The 24,309-nt window shown below is 37.8% G+C and overlaps 1 protein-coding gene across 1 annotated transcript in view; it reads left to right on the top strand.

Annotated features, from left to right (window-relative positions):
* The first annotated feature begins 1,148 nt into the window (after window positions 1–1,148).
* LOC118267702 (uncharacterized) overlaps window positions 1,149–24,309 on the top strand; it is a 66,125-nt gene continuing 42,964 nt past the window's right edge. The window contains exon 1 of the mRNA XM_050694434.1: window positions 1,149–1,445. The gene's annotated coding sequence lies outside the window, so the exon portion shown is untranslated. The remainder of the gene's footprint in view (window positions 1,446–24,309) is intronic.

Genomic DNA, 24,309 nt, shown 5'->3' with positions numbered 1-24,309 from the left:
AACTTAGGTACTGTCTGAATAAATAAACACTTGCACAATAACTTACTTGATGGTTTTCGGAAAATCGCCGTAGGCATTTTAAGTGTCGCCATTTTCTTTTTTTGTTGTAATTTGTGGATCTAATAGCACTTGTAATTAGTTTAGTGTTTGAATATCTAGCAAAGTGTGTACATTATGTACCCTTATAATTAAAAATATTTAAATGATAAGGTAATGGGTTCATCATCATCATTCGAAGTTTTAACACCCTATTCACGCGAAGATATACAAGGAATTTAAATTTTTTTGTTGACTTTGAAGTTAATCTTAAATTACAAACAATTCCAAAAATTATACTTAATCACGTTATTTTAAGGTGTGTTACATCCAATAACTATTACTACATCTGTACTTATAACTTCTTTTAAAATTCATTCCACGTACGAAAGTTCTAAAGTGCAGTTGGAAAACGGTACTTAATTTCTAAATTACCCCCTAGGAGTCAAGGAGCAACTAGGTGCACCTACTTATCGGAGAGTGGCCGGACACCGGCACTACCGCATGCCAGACCTTGCCAATCCTGTACAGAGCAGGAAAAAATCCCGCTATCCCTCCCTTATTTAGAGATACACTACTTGCACACCGCATTTTGCACTGCGTTACAATTTTATCTGAAAGTCACGACAAGAATTTAAAGTGATGTGGCTTATTTTAGATGGTAATGCAAAAGGAGTATCGTTTTATTTATGGAGTTAAAATGATTCTGGCTGTTTTGTTATGGCAAATCGAAAACTGCAAATTCGAATTTAACCGTTAATTCAATTTATGTAGAACACTACCCACACGCGTATGAATACACCTTCAACCTATTGTAAATTGCCTTTACAACTTTTCGCATTATTAATGGCTTCTATAACGGTAGTCCAAAAGAATAAACCCAAAGGAGGTCTAAGTAATCAAGCTGTAGTTAAGTTTCTTCTATTCGTTCGTCCATAAATTATACCTACGTTCATAAACCTGCCTCAAGACATTAATAAGGTCGCCGTGTTCATTGTTGGTATATGTATAGCATGTTATGGCTGGAGGCAAATCAATGTTTTATTTTGCCTTCAAGTTTTATCTACCATGTGAAGAAAAATAGCCGACTTGCAATACGGCATTCCTCAGGCAACAGTCGTAGTCTCAAGCGGCAAGCTACGGTGAGCAGTCTCAGTTCGAAAGTAGACGCTCGGTTGTGTGGACGCCCTCGCGTTGTACAAACGCGCACGCGCGCTCTCGGAGTACGGTGGAATTCTAAATTCAAATCTGACATATCGAAGTTTTAAACTTCTTTTATATTTTTAACAAAAGTGGCCAGTGTTGTGTTTTCTATTTGACTAATTGGATTTAAATCGGCGTGTATTGCTGACTCCCGAATTGGATACCGATTGATCTATCGATTCATCGATATTGGATTGTTTATTGTGTAAGTAACGATACATCATTATGTGTGATAATTGCGTTAAATTACTGCGTTGAGTTTAATAACCGGTGTTTCAGATTTCCAAGCAATGTGTAGGTAATTTAGTTTTGAGGATATTTAGATCGCACGCATCCGCAATTTGCTCCTATCCATCAATGTATAAACTGAAATATGATTTAGTATTGAACATTCAGGTTTCTTATACTTACTTACAGTTTAATAGCCTTCGGTTGTCTTACGTAAATAAAAAACGAAACATCTTTTTTCAGTTATAATTATATTGCTTTCAGTCAACGAAACCTGTTAAAAGTTATTCAATCTTTCTACTTTCGAAGCGATCGATTATTTAATCTAAGTAACAATTACGTTATCAAAATAAAATTAAAACTTTTACAGCTTTCAGGTTCATAAAACTTTTAACGACAAAATCAGAGACATGTATGTGACATTTGGTTTTGTATCTTTTACACAAATCTTGAATATGAATAACAATAAGAAGAAGCTTGCTTTTCGATGACTACTCATACTTGCAACATCACGCTTTTTATCCCCGAAGGGGTAGGCAGAGGCACGTAATGCCGCTATACAACGTACGTTCGTTATAAGTTCCATGTAATAGGAGGTTACCATTCGACCAACGAGGCAGTTATGACTACTCATATTTATTAGGTATATAATGCCTTCATTTTAACATTTTTTTCCATATAACCCGAAATTAAAACCATCAAATTATTTAGGACCCCAAATGACTCTCGCATTAAAAGAAAAAATCAGGTCTAACCCGCTTTACAGCAGAGACTAAACATAAACAACAATACCAGGCTCAGTATAACTGATTCACAATAACTTATTGTTCATTTTGACTGCCTCATTCTTCTAGTGGCCACAAGCGTGACTACGGACACCGGGGTCCTTTACCTTATTTAATAGATATAGTTTATATACTGAATAAATGTCAATGTACCCAAAAGATTCATGATACATAGTTATTTGATTTAGAGAAGCACATACATGCATACTTGACCGCACGCCTGTCTCCCATGGGGGTAGGCAGAGACTATGAAACTCTTTTTACGATTCTTACATAGGTACCTCTTTCGTTTCATGAACAGTCATCAGTACCACATGAACAGCTTTTGGTTCTGTAGATCCTACTAAAATTTGATTTACAAGTTATGTAATAACAACATCAAAATTCACACAGCATTTGTCTCCTGTGTATTCGTATTAGGATACTGTGTATGGCGTTCGCTGTTTTAAAGGTTTAGCCCTTTGTATAACTTTGCTCTACGTTAAACGAGAGCGCGTTCGGGACTTTGATTGGTTGATTCTTTCGAGCCGGCCAATCAGAGCAACAAACTCGCTCTCATACAGATCTCGTTAAACGTAGAGCAAACTTATACAAAGGGCCCTAAACCTTCTGAAGGTACAGGTAGAAGGTAAACCGACTGAGGGTGCAGGTTTATTAAAGAGTAAAGCACAGTCTACCCAGCCCCTATTTTAGATGTTCACCTACGTAGCTATGTACCTATCCATAAACATAACATACACACATTTTAGAAAGAAGTAAATAAAATAAACGTCAGTACAGTTACTTATCCCGTTTCAATATTTATTTAACTGCCATCTAATGGTTTCTCTCAATCAATACAAACTTCAAATCCAATAAATCGCCAGCTATCATTGTTTTTATAGACAGTTAAAAGTGTTTACAGCAGATGATTTCGCTCGTAAAGATTTATTCAAACGTGCCTAGATATTTTCACTCGCATACTCTTAGTCGATTTGCATCGGAATCGAATATGCGGAGTCGATTTCACGTCGGCTCCGGATGCCGAACGGCCTAGATGCGGTTTACATGCACAAGTGCGAAAACCCGAGTCACATGTAAAATAATCTAATTCTGGTGTTTCTTATTTGTGTCTTGATTCTGTGGCGGCTCAGGTTTTTCGGTATAGATAGAATTTTCAATTTCTTAGTTGCTATCACGAAGTAATGACTAGTGGCTAGTGTTTTATAGCTATAGTGTTGCCCCCTGCTATTTAAGTGATAGGTCCCATAACTGAGTTGGTGAAAATTGGGTATTAGGTACATGTATTTTTACTTCTCTGCCTAAAGTATTAGGTAGTGAGACACCGTTAATTGTATAGTTCGTGGTCATTATAAAATAGTTGTGATGTCGAATCGAAACCTCGCTTAGTAACGACGATACCTATAAGGTTTCCAGTAAATAGCGTAAAAAGAACAGATTAAGCCGATTTAGGTGTCAACGTCTTCGTTAACTTTAATCCTATTTGTTACGTGTTTTGGATTTAATCGCCTGAGTTCTGGTAGTTTAAATATCAATAAATAAACAATTTGCTCACGTAAATTAATGGAGAAAAACTACTATTTTGGAGTTACAGAGTAGGCTGCGCGACATCGCCGCGTCTGCGCACGCTGCTCATGATGTAGAGTCCCTCTGTGACTCGAAACTAGTAGAGCTTTTCTCCATTAATTTACGTGAATAAACCGTGATTATTAGTTAATTTAGCTAGACTTGTATTATAATATAGCTATTATCTTTACGATAGTTATTATAAAAATATAACAAAACTACGAAAACATCACAGAAATCATGCTATAACTGTGAATTTCAAAAACTCAATAAAAACCAAAAAATCTAATTCCAGTTTTGTAGAAAGTAGAAGCAGAACAAAATTAAACGAAGCAATTTTTAAACATGATCTACTCATAATAAACTCCAGACGCCATGTTAAGTCGCTGACGTTATCCAAAGATTATTCACCAACACAGTCATCTTAATACAATACAAAGTTTTACAATAACATTATATATTTTTAATAACAAAACACGTTGGCTCATCCCACCGATTATTTTCAAACATTCGCTGTTTTTATACATCTTGTGATCTTTATACAATACATTCTTCTTATATGTATCATATTATGTTTGTATATACTTAATATTGTCTTGTATATCTGTTGATACGATGATACATAATGGTTGTATATATTATGTAGTTGTTGTAAACAAATAATAACTGAATTAGTTAGTCACGATAAGAACAAAGTAATTTGATTTATAGACAAATATTTGAACCTTTCATTGGTATTTAAGGTTATAAATATTAGGTTTAACTTGTTATTGAAGTGAATGATAGTTTATTAAATGAATAATTTTCAAAATTCCGGGCGTTAATTGCCATAAAACTTAGTTATACTATAAAAAAATACAATCATCCACAGTCAGCATTAAAAAAGTCCAACGAGAAAATTTTGCTTTACGCCAACGACAACGTAATGAAACTGTCGACACAATAAGTATCCTATTGTTAGTTCTATAATAGACCTTAATACAATGCGTTAGGTAATATTTATTACAGAACATGATACCATCATTATTTCAGTTTAAAGATATAAGGAAGAGAGTTTAATCGCTCATATTGTACGGGACTAATGAACTGTAAGTATAGTTGTCGTAATGACTGGATAACTGGCTGCATATCACGGATTTACGCATCGATATGACTGCTTATAGATTTTTCTTAATCTTGAATCGTGGTGTTTAGATAACTTTCGTGCACTGGAAAAGCAAGAGTCTGATACTCGCTCTCACGTCGCCTAAGATGGGAGGTATATTGAATGATTTTACCCCGCCCCCCCAACAAAAGAAGCTGCCACGTAAATCCCAGCAATAAAAAAACCATTTGAAATGACAATGTCTTTAATTACAGCTAGTCAGAATACTACATGCAGACTATAGTACAATTAAATTCATCATTTTAGTTAGACATCCTAAATGGTGGGAAAGATTGTGAAAAATTTAAAGTACGAGGACAATAAGACATTTCAAATTCCATGCATAGAACAGACAAACCTTGAGAATACATAGTTAAAGTATTATCTAAGTTACAATATTTACAAAATATATCTATGTACGATAATATTTTGGTTTAGACGTTTCCGGACGAACGTGTAACATCGGATGTTGAATTTTGACAGTACTTATACTATACATTATAGGTATATCGATACAAATTGTTCAATAGACAATATGAAACTTTGGTGTGTATAGAAATGTGATTTGTAAAGACTTTCCATAAGTATAAACTTCAATTGACTATTATTTATTTATTCTGTTTTTCATTGATACACATAAATGTGTACACAAGGTGGGCCGTAACCATTTTCTACCAGCCAAACCTTTGGGTCTTGCAGAGACAAACCAGTAGTAGAAGCACGAAGCAAGTATAACCTGGAAAAACTAAAAGTAGCAAACTTCAATATATGTTCTCACTTACACATATATATTTAAATAATATTAAATTCATATAATAAGAAATTCACAATTACTTAATGAATATAACACATTTTAAGTAAATCACCTTCAATAACGCAGTATGCATAAAATGAATTAGATTACAACAAGGGCAGCAATTACATAAATTAATTACTATTATAATTACACAATCATGTATTCCTCAAACATTCTTACTTAGACACGAAGGTGTTATACTAATTAATCCGACCTGCATTAATTAACTCGTCAACGAGAGTGTTTAAGTAACAAGAAATAGATTGCGATTATATATTATATAAAAAGTAGGTAGCTCCAAAACTCCAGAACTATAACTGCTACCAAGCGGTGGGTAGAAACATCCTTTTAATCGGTAACTTTATTGCAATATCCAAACATCCCTTGAGCTTAAGCACAGCGTTCTTTAGAGAGAGCCATTTGTTAATTTTTTTCATAAAAAAGTTGCCCCACACTAGGATTTCGCCTGTGTCCCACACTAGGATTTACAGACATAATATTTTACAGATCCGAAACAGTAATTTGTGGATCACACAAAGTGTTGCTCCGTGAGGGAATCGAATCCGCTACACGTTATACGACAGTCATTATTGTTCACCAATAGTTATAATATTTTTTATACTGATTCAACTATCAACGATGAATTTCACTTAGGAAGCATGATATTTAGATAAGTCGATACTAACATCGATATACTGCAGGTAATTAAACCGGATAATTACAATTTTCCACGATCGAACAACGGTACAAAGTAGATACAATCGCAAAACTGCTGAATACTCGTATTAAAATACTAGTAAAAGTCTACTTGGCAACTAAGTAATAAAGTTAAAACGTCTACATCGGAAGACGAATATTAAACTTAGTGGTGTTTTGATAGAGAATCCCATATAAGTTTTGAAACTGACATGGTCACTAACACTATCATTAAAACTTGCGACGGGACATTTACTATGTTTACTAAACATAAAGTCTATGAGTTTCCGATATTTCGGCACAGTTGCAAGCGATATAATCGTAAATAAACATGGAAAATATTCCGTCTCAAGTTCTAATGATGGAAAAATCCACATCTGTCAGAGAATGGAAGCGAGCTGGTGATCATTGTTTTTCGAAAGATTTACTAGATTAATCTTCAGTATCTTTAATACAATAGATATGAAAATTAAGAGTTGTGTTGCTGACAAACGATAAACAATGAGAAAACATAATAAACGACAACATAGCCAGAATATAACATAGCTACTATAAAAACACGTTACATACTATTGGCAGACTAGATATTATCTACACACAACACATCCGCCAAACCACGCAAGTACAATAACTGTTCTTAAAACTCCACGCGTTCATAGAAACAAACGTGTCTTCAAGCACCTGAGTTAGCATAATGAGTGTCAACTAATCTGCTGTCCTACATTTTAATAAACGAGTCGTTAAGTTACCGTTGCCCATGTAATAACAGGCCTTTGCTTTTGTTGTTCGTGACTCCAACTATCTTGTTTGATTGTAAAGTAGTTTTACTATTGAGATAAGAATGCGAGTTGGTTTTGCTTTCTTAAGGAGTTTGATTTCTGTTAGTTCAATGTGTAAAGAGTTTGTTACTATAATTGAAATGGCAAGCGTTATATTAAAACACCTAGCGGGTTTACCGGGATCCGGCTCAAAGGGCATAAGTAGGAACGGGGTGGTTTTTAGTCAGTAACAGTTTGACACTCCCTCTCGCCTCGCCCAAGGCGGGAGAAGTCATTGAATGATTATCCCCCCCATAAAAAAAGCGTTATAAACCCTTAGAAAGGAAACCTTATTCTCGAAATATATTACCTGTACAGCAATCTAGTTACAACTTGCAACTCGCGTGAAAAATATCAACGCATGTTAATTAGCCGGAAAAAAAAACATTATAATTATTAAAATCAGAAACTAGTTGTGTACAGCAAACACGCCAATCCTCGTTTCACACCATAACAGGCAAATAACAGACATTTTATTCAATTAAAACTTGATGAAAGTAAGGAATGTGAAAATGAATTGAATTAATACATTTTATAGTAAGTGCATAAACATCCGCGGAGCTAATTAGTTCGTCAATTACTGTTCGGGGTACGGCAGTGTAGACGGTAAAGCCAACTTTACTGGTATGTCTGAAGTTTCCAATTAAGTTATGCGGAACGATACCTCATGAACATAAGCGATATATCATGAACAGCAAGATTCTAACATTCTATCGTTCATAGCACGAATATCGGTTTCTTTGCCGTGTTTATAGATTAAACCTATTTGCACGAAACCTTGCAATTCCTTTGACAAAATGCTATCGAAATTTTACTGTCAATTTGTTCATGCTACTGCTGATGTTTGTGTGTTTTGAAGAATGTGTGCGTGATAGTTATTTGTTTCCTTTTCATGACTGAAAGTTTTACAGATATAAATCACAGTGAGTAATTAAATTCAACATGTAAAAAATATTATCAACCAGTTTATAATCACATTAATGAAACAACACAACACACATAACAACATTGTTACACCTAGCTTCACTGAGAGACTGACGGACAATTCAATTTGACGTTTCAAAAGTGCCTAATTCAGGATTAATTAAAATAAATGCTTTGACTTTGAAACAAAAGTGGTTACAATCTGGCTACCGTTTAACATTCTAAACACAACACAATACATAACATTCTTATCAGAAATATATTGAATCCAATAAGACTTAGAACAATATACTCGTAACTCAGTAATGTACCGTTTGAAATCCTTATCAACCATTTGTTTTATTCGTCTCAACATCTCACAGGTGGTCTCATAACCACGTGCTGTAGCTTAAATTAGCTACTTATTTTTAAACTTACACATAAATGTCATGCTGTCATTTTAAATGAGTAAGATTATTATTTAAAGTCTACTAATGATTAAGGACTTTTACAAATTGGGTGTCTTAAGTTTTCGGAGTAGAGTTAAAAATGGATTGTAGTATAGCATCAGATTAGTTTTCTTAATTATAGGATTTTTCGTCGCAATATATTATTAAAAGTTACGCCTTTAAAATGCAAAAAGAACAAGTTAAAAATATACATATCTGACTATTACATATAGATACCAAACTACATACCTATATTCTATTACAAACGAAAACAAATTAGTTTTAAAATTATCATACTTCCAGTCTTACAATATTCTAAAGTTTCTGTACAAACTCATTAAAGTTAATGTCTACTCATATTGCTTCAAACACGGATCAATAATCTCGAGAACAATGGGAATGCGTCAGTAAGATTTTAAAACACAAGTCAACGACACTTTTATTAATGAGCTTCTCAACGTTGTTATGGTATATACTTCCTGCCATGGTTTTCTACATAAAGTACGTCTAAGATTCTAAAAAAAAAATTGTACCTAATTAAATTCATCTAAGTTTGTTTTGCAACTCATTCATTATGTCCATTTGAACCTAAATTTTGGAACGAGCTAGCTTTACGGACAGGCTATTATCTTATTTCTATGTTGAAGTTTCAAAAGTAGGTACCTCATCAATAGCCGGAAGACGTCCACTACTGGACAAAGGCATCCCCCTTAGTCCTCCACGCTGAACAACAACTAGTTACCTGCATACACTGACTCTCCGCGACTTTGGCGATGTCATCGGTCCACCTAGTGGGAGGTCTGCCCACAGACCACCACATCTGACTTAAGTCACCGATGTTTTTATAGCATGCTACTGAAACATCATCTCAAATTGTTACAAAGTTACCCATATATCTATTTTTTCATACAAACAAATCCTATAGAGCAATGTGTTACATTCAACCGAGACCCAGTTTTTAACATTTGTTTGTTTAAAAACTAAAATAAAACTTCGTAACAGTGAATATGTGTCAGATAGAATTTGCATAGCGCAGTTCTTGGTTAGTTTTTTTAGCATGCAATGGTTAGATATTTGTTTAATCTCTCAATTATTTACCCGAGTAATGCGATAATCTAAAAGATTACCCCAATCAGTTTCAGTCAATAAAACTAGGAAAAGTAGATCGCAATACGAAAACTTTCAAATGATTTTAACAGCTCTATAGTATTTCCGTATTTATTACTTTTTCTAGATATTAATTAATTTTGTTTCTAGTACACATAGTTCTACTTTCTGTTTAAAGCAGAGAAACTTAATTAATTTTGGTTTTTATAGAAATACAGGAAATTCTTTGCAACCAATTTCTTCGTAAGATTCTTAGTTATTAATTAAGACTTAATTATTTATTATTTTTCACTTTATTTCGTAGAATAGGGGCAAACGCAATTACAGAAAAAGTTGATTAATTTTGATAATAAAGCTATTGTTAGAAATAAAACGTTAACCCAAATACCAGAGGAATCCCTCCCTGTACTTGTCCTCGGGGACTTCAATGCCAAAAACTTGGCTTGGGGTTCCCGGTTCACCGATGTTCGGGGTAGGATGGTGGAAGACTGGGCTCTGGAGACAGGCCTAGTCGTCCTGAACCGGGGTTCTGTCCCCACGTGTGTGCGGATGCAGGGTGAGTCGGTGGTGGATATCTCGTTCGCCAGCCCTGCTCTGTCACCGCGTGTTGTTGACTGGTGCGTTATGGAGGAGGTAGAGACGTTTTCTGACCACCGGTATATCCGGTTCAACGTCTCCGCCGAGTCCGCGGACCCGCCAGTCAGACAGGCCCCATGTGGCCCGCGTTGGGCGCTAAGACAGTTGGACCGGGAGCTTTTCCTGGAAGCCGCAATCGTGCAGGCCTGGGTGATACCACCGGACAGGCCTGCCGACATCGACGAAGAGGCAAGATGGCTCCAGGACGCCATGTCCAGAATATGTGACGTGGCGATGCCCCGGGTCCGGCCAGGTCAGCGCAAGCGCCAGGTGTACTGGTGGTCGCAAGAGCTGGCTGCTCTGCGCAATGCGTGCGTAGCTGCGCGCCGCCGGTACACGAGGCACCGCAGGCTCCGTATCCGCGCTTCAGATGCGGAGGTAAGAGAGGCGGAGTTATACGAGGGGTACAAGGTGGCGAAGGCCGCCCTCAAAGCGGAGATTTGGCGGGCTAAGGAGGAAGCCCGCCGGGAGATGCTGGAGACTCTGAACAGAGATCCATGGGGGCGCCCCTATCGGATGGTGCGTGATAAGCTCCGCACGTGGGCTCCCCCACTGACTCAGAGTCTCCGGCCAGAGGTCGTAGAGGAAGTAGTCGGCACCTTGTTTCCCCGACTACGGAGGGGTTTCACCCCTCCATCCATGACTCCGCCCCCTGCGGTGCCCAATGCGGGCCACAGTGACGACGACGACGACATCGTTCCGAAGGTGACCGAGGCAGAACTGAGAGCGGCGGTGCGCCGAATGGGCGCCAAGAACACCGCCCCAGGACCCGATGGCCTACATGGCAAGGCGTGGGTCCTGGCCTCGGAGGCTCTCGGGCCTCGATTAATAGGTCTCTACAGCGCATGCTTGGAGAGGGGCCAGTTCCCACTTCAGTGGAAGACGGGAAAACTGGTCCTCGTGAAGAAGCCGGGGCGCCCTGCGGACTCTCCATCCGCATACCGGCCCATTGTGCTGCTCGACGAGGTGGGAAAAGTCTTCGAAAGGATAATTTCGAACCGCCTCGTCGCGCACTTGTCCGGATTTGGGCCGGACCTCGCGGATGGCCAGTTCGGCTTCCGCAGAGGGCGCTCCACGGTGGACGCCATCATGCGCGTAAGGGACCTCACGACGGGGACTGCAGTGTCCAGGGGTAAGGTCGTTGTAGCGGTGTCTCTGGACATCGCCAACGCCTTCAACTCCCTACCCTGGAGCTGCATACTGGAGGCACTCCGGTATCACCGGGTTCCTACCTACCTCCGTCATATAATCGAGGCCTACCTGACAGACAGGTATGTCATATACCCCGGTCACCAGGGCGAATGGAAACGGCGAGAGATGTCGCGCGGTGTTCCACAGGGTTCGGTTTTGGGACCGCTCCTGTGGGATATCGGTTACGACTGGGTGCTGCGCACCGACCTCCCGAACGGCGTTGGCGTAATTTGTTACGCCGACGATACGCTAGTGTTAGCGCACGGGAGGTCGCACCAGGCGGCGGCCAACTTAATGGAGAGAGCGGTTCCGACAGTTGTTGATAGGATCCGGCAATTGGGACTCGAGGTGGCGCTCCACAAGTCCGAGGCCATGTGCTTTCATGGCCGCGGGAACGCGCCACCTCCGGGTGGGTTCCAAATAACGGCGGGAGGAGTTTCCATCGGCGTCGAGACGACGATGAAGTATCTAGGTCTCGTCCTCGACAGTCGATGGAACTTCGTGGAACACTTTCGACGTTTGGCTCCTAAGTTGGAACGGACGGGGGCTGCGCTTAAGCGGCTCCTGCCAAACCTCGGGGGGCCAAATGCCTCCTGCCGGAGGTTGTACGCGGGGATCGTGCGGTCCATGGCCCTCTACGGCGCCCCTGTGTGGGCGCCGAACCTGATGCGGCGGCCAGCTCGGGCGCTGCTCACGTCTCAGAGGGTCATGGCCATCCGGGTGATCCGTGGATATCGCACGATCTCCGGGGAGGCAGCGAACCTCCTTGCCGGATTACCGCCGTGGGATTTGGAGGCGAAGGTGCTCGCGCGCGTGTTTAGTTTGCGCGCCGACGCGTGTCGCCGGGGCGAAACCCCACTGCCGCGCCAGATCAGTGCGTGGCGGGACGAGCTCCGGCGCGATCTCATGGCGGAATGGCAGCAACGACTGTCGCAACCGAGGGCTGGGCTCGCTGTCATCGCAGCGGTAAGTCCCCTCTTTGAGGAGTGGCTAGAGAGGCGCCACGGCGTCCTCACCTACCGCCTGACGCAGGTGCTTACCGGACATGGGAGTTTCGGTAGGTTCCTGTTCCTTATTGGGCGGGAGGAAACGCCCGGGTGTCATCACTGTGAGGACCGCCCGGAGGACACGGTAGAACATACGGTGGCGGTGTGCCCTGCGTGGGCTGAGCACCGCCAAGTCCTCAGGGATGTGGTCGGCGACGGCGACCTCTCGCGCCCAGCACTGGTTCAGGCCATGGTGCGGAGCGAGAGGGACTGGGATGCCGTCTCCTCCTTCTGCGAAGCAGTCATGCTAGCTAAGGAGGAGGCGGGGCGCGTGAGAGAACAAACCTCCTCACGCCCCAGCCGTCGCGAGAGACACTCCGGGCGTCGGGGATCGCGAGACGATCTCCGGCCACCGTAAGTGCGGGCCTGCGGACGGCGAGCAAGGGTAGCTCACCGCCCGAACAGAACCAGACCCGTGCGTACGGCGCGTAGCGTTCCGCGCGCGCCTCAAAGAGCCATCAGACCACCACAGATGGGGCCCAGCAGGGCTGATGCCTGATCCGGAGCTGCGGACTACCTAGCGGGTTTACCGGGGCTCCGGCTCAAAAGCAGGAGAAGGAACGGGGTGGTTTTTAGTCAGTAAGAGTCTGACACTCCTTCTCGCCTCGCCCAAGGCGGGAAAAGTCATTGGATGATTTTCCCCCCTCAAAAAAAAAAAAAAAAAAAAAAAATACCAGAGGAATCCGTTGCTCAGTAATTTACTCTGGCTAACCAAATAAATCCAATAAGGTAAAATACCAATGAAAAATTCTCAGAACACTAAAAAAAAGTTAGGTACAAAACGATATTGTTTTAAGTACTAAGTATAAAAGAAAAATAAAACATCTGTTCTAGAAAATTAGAACACTTTCAAATTCCTTTCTGTTTTGCATTTAAAAAAACAAAAGAACATTGATGTTTGAACGTTTACAATAAGAAACAGTACCCTTAGTATAAGTTTGCTTTACATTTAAAGTAATCGAAACAAGAGCGCGTTCGGCGCTCTAATTGGCCGGCTCGAATAAACCAACCAATCAGAATGCCGAACGCGCTCGCGTTTCGATTACTTTATACGTAAAGCAAATTCGTACTAATGGTGCTTGACCTCACGTAACTATGCAGTTTGTTTTAGATCTAAGTAGGTCCTGATATTGTTTTATCTCTCTTTAACCATTTGTATAGTTTCATACTACTTATACCATCTTCTTACTAATATTATAAATGGCGAAAGTTTGTGAATTTGTGTGTACGCAATCACGTCAAAACTGCTGTAAGATCAGGAAGAAATTTGCAACAGGGGCAGATTATGATCTGGAATAACACATAGGTCACTAATATCTTACAGAGAACGTGGGCGAAAACACTTGACAGAAGCATGTATTGATATTAGTTATTTGTAACATGAGTTCAGCTCATCAAGAAATTAACCTTTTTAGGCTTTCACTAGCAATTTATTCTTTTAAATTTTGGTCATGGTATAACAAATTGATACTAGATACCGTGGTATCAATGCAAGGCTGCCTGCAAAGCGTAGTATGTAATATAAAAACAATCAAGACTCGTAATGACCACCTGCACTCAAGAGGTATCATTACTTTTTTAGGAACTTGACTAATCATAATACAAATTCTTACAAGTAAGCGTCAGCGCTTTGAATATGCACACATACATCGGTACCCAATCACTATATGTATTAAAGAAACACAAGACAAAACTCACACAACTAAACTCCTAGAAAACTGCACTACATTTTAAAGTATTATATAACAATCTAATCTGCAACCAGTAGCAGTTTTGTATGCAATACAGAGGACACAATGCAGGGGCCATTGCAACTGACCCAGCAAATGTAACGTGGCCTGGCTTTCAATGCACATTGGACAATGTTCTTTGGGTCGTTTTCGCTTCATTATGCGATTGAAACTAACTGGGCGTTCACTTGACTTGTGACAACTGTGACACCGTTAAGGCATTAGTGTCAGGAAGTGCTAAAAGTAACAAGTTGTTGACGATAGCGGTATAGGTACAATGTACATGTTAGTTGAGAACTGACCTAAAAGTCAGAGAAAAATTATAAGGTAGGTTTTTTGTTAAAAACATAAAACAGCAATTATTGTCATTTAGATTTTCGGCTAAATGAGTAGCAACAAACTCAAGGTAGGCAGAGACAATGGAACGCTAATTGAGCTGCTACGCATCTTACACATCTCTTTCGCTTCATCAACAGTCATCAGTCTTGTTCATAATACTTTCTAGGTAACTCCTAAGTTTAAAAGCAACGTAATGATTTGTTAGGTTCTATTCAATACTCAATACTTACATACAACTAACTCGATAAGTGAACTGTTACTTGGTTCTTTGGTTACGTTACCTTTTTATATTTACTAACCCTCAATAATATATCATAATTTAAAATTTCAAACGTAACACACATAACAAGAACGTATGTGCTACATAACTGCCTTGTAAGGGACCTTCAATCAAGTGTGTGTCCATGCATAAACCTGTTACTACCGTTTCATAACATTTAATAGTCGTTAAGAGTAAAAAATATCTTATTACAATATATCAACAACTTATAAATGACCCAAAGGCCCCAGCGGCTTATTTCTCTTTACGAAATTTATTGCCGATTCACCTTTAATCCCATCGGCCAAAAATAAAGCCTCTGGCAATTTTTTTATCCTACAATATCCATTACATTGTTTTTGCAACTTTAATCGGTTTATAATGAATATTTAATGCTATAGTATTTCGTGGCAGACAAAAAATTACGAGGAACACAATATGAAAACGTATTGTATTTCCTTTTTTATGCAATTCGAACTTAGATTTGGTTGTGTTGGTATTTGAATGGTGTTCCGGTATTTTCTCTTTTCGCACAGATTATTCACTAAGTCATATTTATTCTAGTTCGTGTAACCTTTTTCTTGCAATATCCGAAAAATATAAACAATCCCTTTGTTATGAGTTTTTTGGGCAATTGCCTATTTGTACCTAGGCTCATATTGATAGACTGACATACCAATACATTTTGATCATTTGTGTATATATGCAAATAATTATTTACTCTACACATTTACATTTACTAATTTCATCACTTACCAAACAATAGTTCATGCGCTCCTAACTTGCGCCGATCCGGTAAACCGCGTGTCCAATCGACTGTCCGGCGATTTGTCGTGCATCGCTTAACAATAAGCACACGTAAGTCGTTCTGTCGCAGTGTTGGTAATATCACACTTAGTCCACTAAGTAGAGGAGACACTTCAATTTCACATTGTTGGCGATATGTCCTATAGTATCGTCGATGTGGCCGATAATCCTCTCGTGGTGAGAATGCAAGCTGAGAACTAAATTAGTGATGAATTTAAATGGGGTTTTGTAGGAAAAGGGAGACTAAAGAAGGAACTGAATGATTTAATTTTGTACTTTAAGAATATTATGGATAAGAAAACGAGACGTATAATGGTACAGATTGTGAATGAAGAAGTGTGTAATCCAAATAATAACTTAAAAGAAGCAAGACTAAACGATAATCCGCTCCGCAAGCCATGGAAAAATTCTCGTAATGAACTATTGGCTACATGTAACTCAGATATTTATGAACTAGTTGTAAATTTTAAGCGAACAATAATATCATTAAACAAGATGCATAATACAACTATGCATATATTAAGCAAAAAACATTGTCTTAAGAAAATTATGCTATTTCTTTAAAAGAGGTATCTATTATAAATAACGTAAAACATTAATTAAATATGAAAAAGAAACTTGGAAGTCGAGGTTATTTTGGCTCGTTAAAGCATTCTAACTTGAAAGATAAAACATTAACTATGCTAATAAGAGGAAGTTGTTCATTATAAACTCTAAGAATCTTTCAACAAATTATTTTTAAATTTTCATGCAAAATAGATGTTGTTCGGAACAAGTTTTCATCTCTTTCTTAAAGTATATAATTGAATTGTAGTATTATTTTTTGATATATGAACTTCAAATTAGAACTGCTCATAGAAAATTCTTATAGGAGTACCTATTCACTTATATTCCTACATATAAGTCCGAGACCTAAAACTTTTTAACAATCGCCAGCTATTAAGATATCACTGCACCGGTAGCTTGTAAACCAAAACAGCTTTTTGCGGTGTTGCCATAACAATTACCTAATTAATTCACCAAAATTATTTAATAGCTCTGGGTAAATATTCACAATGGGCACTAAAAGAAATGGATTCATTTTAAAGTCGTCGTAGGTCAAAAGGTCAAGCAAAATGTTCATGAAAATGTGAATGAACTAAGAGGTGACTCTTGCGCAGCGTGCGAAAGAGATCACTCGCGCGATAAGAACCAAGGCCAGAATATACCTATATTTATATTTATTATAGCCACGCCTGGATTATGTGTTTATATGTAAATTATGTGTTTTTGCACTGTCTTGTTGTTTTTTTGGTACATTTTAATGGCGGTCTCGCCATCAATTCCACGTGTTGATGTTAATGTAACCGAAAACACAGAGAAGATTAACCATGGACAAGATTATTAAGCATGTTGTTTTATGAAATATTTTGTGCATAATATTTTTCAGAGAGACGCCACTACCAAAATTTTCTTTTACAATTTCTAGGTGTTCTAGCAAATTAATTTAACAAGTAAACAGTAGATCAGATACAAATCTACTTTTTTTTTAAGAGTAATAATCATCCAATGATTTCTCCCGCCTTGGGCGAGGCGAAAGGGAGTGTCAGACTCTTACTGCCTAAAAACCATCCCGTTCCTACTCCTGCTTTTCGAGCCGGAGCCCCGGTAAAACCGCTAAGTAGTCTGCAGCTTGGATGTAAACAGTTGATATAGTACCTACTACCTACTAAGGCATGTATATCTCAACTATATTCTAGAAATTATTGTGGCACACTTACAAAATCATAAAAGGCAATAACAACATCGAGTTGTAACGGCAATATGAGTAATAAGGAGTATTGACCCTCATCTCTTAAGGAGTGAGAGGACTGACTAGTCCTCACATTCTCTCCTTTCCTAGTAGTTAGTCTAACTAGATATAGAAAGTGTTACTTCTATATTATTATGGAGACTATTATGTATTGTAGACTCTGTTTTTAAGTAAAACTTATGTCAATTAATAGACTTAATGAACCGTTTGAATCAAACTAATGGAACCCAAATGACCGGTAACAACTTCATCAACTTGTTTGGTATTGCAGGTTTCAATGAATGGTGTTGTCAACCATCTGACCATCTGGTGATCCATCTTCTCGTTTGCCCTTAATCCCATACGAATCTTCAGTTACAGTACAGCTGATTTCTATCCTTACTCCTATTCACGAGTAACCCTTGTGAAAGTGTGAGTTTACTCATAATTATAACAGATATCGCGAAAAAACCAAACAAGTATATAATTATATTCTCAATTACCTAATAGCTAACACTTAAAAAATTAAGATTCGCGTAAATTATTCAAAAATAGCAAAAAGAAATTTAAATGTTGCTAACTGACGTAAAACAAACATGGCGCCTTTCCTATCAATTTGAAAAAAGAACAACAACCATAGTGAAGAAAGCGGAAAGGTTTACGCGAGTGGGTGTCGAACGTGAGGTTATTGCGATCTACGTACGTGACAGCATGCGCTTGCGCACGAATTGTTACCACTCCCAGGAGAGTACTGCTATTTAGGTAAACAGGTCATTGTTTGTTTACATATACGTCACGCCTTTTTATTCTCGAAGGGTTAGGCAGAAGTGTACTAGGTTAAATATAACAACCATGTTTCTAGTTGTGTCATAATTATACCTAAGTAAAGCACGAATCCATTGCTGAATACAAATTCAAAGTATTCAACTAACATAAAAGTTGTTTAAACATTTTAGTGATATTTTTATTGCTTGGCTCGGGATTCAAACTCAAGCGAGACCCCTATCTCAGCAGTCGGATTTAAATATGATCATGATCATATAACCAAATATAAAAAATACAATTGTTTGTTTACAATATAAATTATATTAAAGCTCATTATGTAAACAAGGTTTTACATTAATGTTACAAAATTTTACTTTCATTTCTTAACTGCCCTTTCACACGTGCGCCGTAATCGTAAATCTTTGGACACGTGTTTGTTTGTTTATTTGACATTATATACATGTTATTATGTTTCTGAGAAATCTGGAACTAGGTTAGATCTATAAATCTAACAGATATAACTATAACTATTACGGTAGGTACTGTAAATAATACAAGTCTAGATCTAGTCTTATTTAAAATTGTTGTCTATTTATACAAATCCAATTTTGAATGACCTTTATTGTGGGGAGAAAATCGTCCAATGTCTTCTCCCGCCTTAGGTGAGGCGAGAGGGAGGGTCAGTCACTAAAAATCCACCCCTACTCTTACTCTTCGAGCCGGAGTCCCGGTAAACCCACTGGGTATTCCGCAGCTCCGGGTCGGGCATCAGCCCTACTGGTAACCATCTGTGGTGATCTGATGACTCTTTAAGGCGCACGCAGAAAACGACGTGCCGCATGCACGGGTTCATTCTTAATGACCTGTGGATATACTTTACATTATAAACGCTTACGTTCTTTTGAAATTACAACACACGTCATGAATTTTCTATCTAGACACCTAATACTATAAGAATTCTTGCATATCAGAACATCAACACACATCACTGCATCCTAAGAAACTTTCTTTTGCGTGTATATTAGAAAGACAGGTTTTACTAGAAACCAAACACGTAGGTACAAGGTACATGAATGTGTGAAAAGCCACTTAAAACGAACAGCTACGTAAAGAGAATTACAAACGCTTCTTGGAATGTTGACTTACAGTGTAACAAATGAAAACTTACGAAATACGTTTTAGTTTAGTTTGCACTCCATGTGGTATGCCACATGAATGCAAATGTGGACGAAAATGTTACTGTATGAGATTTAGGAACTGTTAAGATTTTTATAGTTATAGTAAGTTATTGCAATCTCAATGTTTGCTAGCTTCGTAACAGACGCGGCATCGGTAAAGACTGTCACAATTTAAAAACGTTGCACCGTAAAAACAAAGCCCTCATAGAAGTTTGCTTTATATTTAGAGTAATCGAAACGCATTCGGCGCCTTGATTGGTTTGTTTATTCGAGCTGACCAATCAGGGCCCTGAACGCACTCTCGTTTCGATTACTTTAAACGTAAAGCAAACTCATACTAAGGGTATATGTTCAAGATATAAGCTGTTATACAAATTTTCAATTACAAACGAATACGTGATGCAATAATGAGAATTTGGTAGTCCCAAACTAGGTTTGGAACAAAAATTTTACGCACTTAACTGTGAATAAAAAACATCAAATAGCAATTATAAAGTTACGCATGGACATACTTATGTTGAGTACCGTATCATATGATCATTAAGACCGTCCACAGTATCTGTCAGCCGGTTCGATGACCAGATCAGACGTGACTACTCCGAGCACCGACGTCTAAGCAACAATTACCCGTAATCATGATTTATCTTAATCATACGTTACCATCCCATCATTCGAAACGTTCTGGAGCAAAACTTTATTTGAAAATCTCGGCACGCAAGGCATACATTAACTGTATACTCGGTTTATAAAATAACATATACTGGATGTTTTAAAGAAAAATACGGTTTTAAGTTTTCAATGCTCTATCTTGCAATTAGCCAACCAAACTAACCTACTAATAAAGGGCTGAGTGTATTTAGTTTAAGAGAAGATGATCTTTAAGCTAAGACTTAGGACATCGTTGAAGACATTAATTGGTTACCGCGGACCTATTCTAAAATGACAGTTTTTGAATAATATAATTCATACCTATTCAAGTGGTGTGCTATAAGAGAGGCCTATGTCCAGCAGTGGACTAGAATAGGCTGCTGATGATGATGATGATACCTATTTCATATTTTCATATAAAAATCCTTACGGAATCCAGATTGTGATCCTTTAGTTCATGATATTATACGATCTTTATAAATTTCTTGTTATACTTACTCTATTAAAGGAATAGACAAGTTGTATAGTTTCGCCGTTAGACGACTAGTGTCGCTTTCGTGTTGCCCAATCAACAATCTCCGCTATTATAATGTTGGTTATGGGAAATGGAGTGTTCGTGATCTTTCCTACTTGTCTAACAATATTAATTAGCAGTGATTCATAGGCTCATTGTATACAAATTGTAATAGATATTATAACAGGCTCGTTTAGGAAACGTTGTTCTAACTTTATAGGCCATCGTATTGTTCACGATCTGTCAACGGCTATACTAGGTTTGTCTTTCTCGAGAATAGTAAGTTGATGGAGAGGTTTACAAAGTTACAATATTAGCTTAAACTGGAGTTCAGGATCATTTCATTTATTAAACAGCACGGACGCTACTTCTTCCTCTCTCCAATTTCTATTTTCTTTTCTCTTCTTTGTCTTGTCCTTACCCAATATTAGGAAGGGTCAGTTCTGATAATCAGACGGCTAACCGATAACAACCGATCTGTTCTGAATTTTTGCTTTCAGTATTTGGGCTTTTTCTTAGTTCACCACGGTAAAGTCGAGTGTCCTCATCCTCATTTCCAACATTTTAATTCTTACAGTTTCCTAAATTTGCTTATTTATGAGTTAGGCAAATATTTCAGTAAGTATTTACATAATAGCGTGTCTAACGAACTATTGATAGCAATCGGTCGGTTAAATGAAAGCATGAAAGCTAGCGTTGAAGCGTAGATCCTTATCTTCTTCCGTCTGCGTGAGTTTTATATGAAAGAAATTGTATATCATGTTATTCTCTATTAAGCAAATAGTATTTGACAGGTAATGTTTGATAGGTTACTTCTATGGTGATTTATACCCACCAAAGAGCGCTGTCACGCTGTCGATTAACTTCAAAATAAAGATAGCAGTTACAATTCAAGTGATTTAGTTAGAAGTTTTCAATAAATATGTTCTTGTTTAATATGAAGACCTATTTCACTTAAAAACAAAATAACATTAAGGGCACATGGCACATTCTCTATCAGTTATACCAAACACTTAATAATTCTGCAAAACCGCTTAACGCTTGATTAAAATTAATTAGATCATAAACAAAATACTTATGTTCTCCCCTTGCAATATCAAGCACAACCTGTTGACACAAATCTTACAAATCTAATACCTATTCAAATGGAGATTAACGTGAGAATGTTCGAGAAACACGCGCCGGAGTTATGATACAGGGTATCCGCACAATAACTTCACTGAATGACATAATTTATGCAAATCGGCAACAGTTATACTCCACTCAATTATGTATGAATGATACGCGCGTGCTTAGTAATGCACGACCGGTTTTATACGTCCCTTTGTAGATAGTCCAGTAGTGTCGTGGACGGATAAAGAAGCTTATACTATAATATTCAAACATCTTTGATGGACATTATAAGTACAGTTCTTTGAAACTCTTAGGGTCTTTTTCCCACTTCCATACAAATACCTGATAAACGTATGTGGCAAATTCCGTTCTATATTCAAATCTATCTGGTAGGTACGTGGCTGCTATCCAGAGTTCTGCACCCTTAGTATGAGTTTGCTTTTAACGAGGCGTTCGGCGCTCTGATTGGCCAGCTCGAATAAAGCAACCAATCAAATTGTGAAACAGGCCCTTAAAGTTTTTGGAGAGGTTCTACCTTGTTATTGACTGAATTTATGTATTTATTTGAGTTTTCTTTTGTTTCAGGGTAATTATCATTCAGTACCGTGCATACATTGGGTTTATACTGTAAGTAAATAGGTTATCCATATTTGTTTGATCCTCAACTTCAGTCATCGAATATGTAAAATGTTTTTATTAAATTACTGCACTTCAAATTCTATGAACGTGCACATACTAAATTGTCAACTGGCACCAGTATAAAAACACTGAACTAACTACACGAATGTTTATTGAAACATAAATCAAACACTACAAAAAATAACTCACGAACCGTTAAAATATATTCAGTGTTAAACCTCGCATTCACTTTACTAATAGCTCACAAAAAAGGCCGTCAAATCTACGAACAATTTCAATGTAAACTATTGGCACCTGTTAAATGGGTGCTGACTGCAAATTATGCCAAAAAAACCATTATTAATTGACCTCTTGTTTGATACGGCGAAAAAAGCAAACGAGGTCTATTTATACTGGTATAGTATACTTCAATTTGCTATTTTAAAATTGCAATATGTGCGGAAATAAGCTAGGAAATGTACTCAAATAGTGTTGTTTTGTATCGAAAGGGGCACGAACGTGTTTGTTGGTTTGCACGACAATTTCCTCAAGAATTTGATATTGCTCGTTTACTGTCAAGGTTTGTAACCTTGTAAACTTTAATTGCCGTTATTTAATTAATTTTAGTACCTATTGTAAATAGTTAATGGGGTCGAAAATTGGTTAGCAATATTTATTTTTACTTTGGTTACATAATTTTTATTCGTTGATAAACGATGCTGGTTTCTTTCAGGTTTGTAAAAATGTATTTATGTACATCCTTTATATCTTTAACTTGTTTGAGAAAAATAAGTGACGATAGCAAAACAATTTCATTAAACTTTAAGAAATGAAACTGGCTTATACTTAAAGAAGCTTGTTACCTATAAATTTTTATTCATAAGAACATTCAGTATACTAGTACAATTACTACATAATATATACAAAATAAAAGGACACCTAAAATGATTGATTATTTAGAAAGTATCAACAAAATTCTCCGCATCGACGTCAATTGGAAAAGTACCCAGAAGACTGGCAGCATATACTTATGTATTAAAGTTCTTAATTAATTAAATAAACAACTACATAAAGTTTAAAACAAGTTCCTTTTCCAAGTAGCCTAAGCATTACGACTCCTTTAACAAGTCTGGCTAGATTATAAATTACAGTACGTTGCACGGATCGTATAGCGATAATATATTAATGATAGAAAAGCTTTCCAGTATGGTGTTTGAATGGTTTCCTTTGACCATAACTTGAGCCCGCACTGTATAAGGCATCGCATTGCGCATGCCACCCGAACAATGACGCCAAGCGTTTCCGATACCATTCCAATTGAAAATCTATTGAGTCAGTCGAGAAGGTATGTAGATATACAGAGTTAGGTTTACATGTATTGGAATTGAAAATGTGATTTTTGCGTTTTTAATGTCAGTATTATCGGTGAAATTTCAACTCATTATCATCATTATGTTTTCTTAGCCGTAAGATAACACAAAAACGGATAAGCTACTCTTATTGTACCATGTAAGTACTTCTCTCTACAATCACTACAAAAAATATTCAATCTAATATAATGTATCTCACTTAATGTAGACATCAGCCTCACTGAAATCTGGAGGTCTTATAATTAAGCATCTAGTTTTATAGGTATGAAAATATTTCAGAATGTCCTAATGATCCAACTAGTCTACCTATTATGTCACCAACACTCCAAACTCTAAGATCAATCATAAACACAAAAGAGATTCACCCAGAAAGAAATTAGCCAAAAGAAACAAATTACAGTTACATTCAATTACTGGCAAGTTCGTTTACACAATGGATTGTCTATTACTTTTTACTGAGATAGCACTGGAGTGACATAATAATTTGGTTACGGACTGATAGTCCGCTTGGAACTATGTAGTTACGTAAAATTTGTGGATGGAAGAATTCAACAATTGAGTTCAACATTCTATATGAATATCACACATTTTTG

Source organism: Spodoptera frugiperda, chromosome 6 (genome assembly GCF_023101765.2).
Source record: "Spodoptera frugiperda isolate SF20-4 chromosome 6, AGI-APGP_CSIRO_Sfru_2.0, whole genome shotgun sequence".
NCBI lineage: Eukaryota > Metazoa > Arthropoda > Insecta > Lepidoptera > Noctuidae > Spodoptera > Spodoptera frugiperda.
Note: the sequence above shows the minus strand (reverse complement) of the source record. Positions and strands in the feature narration are given on the sequence as shown.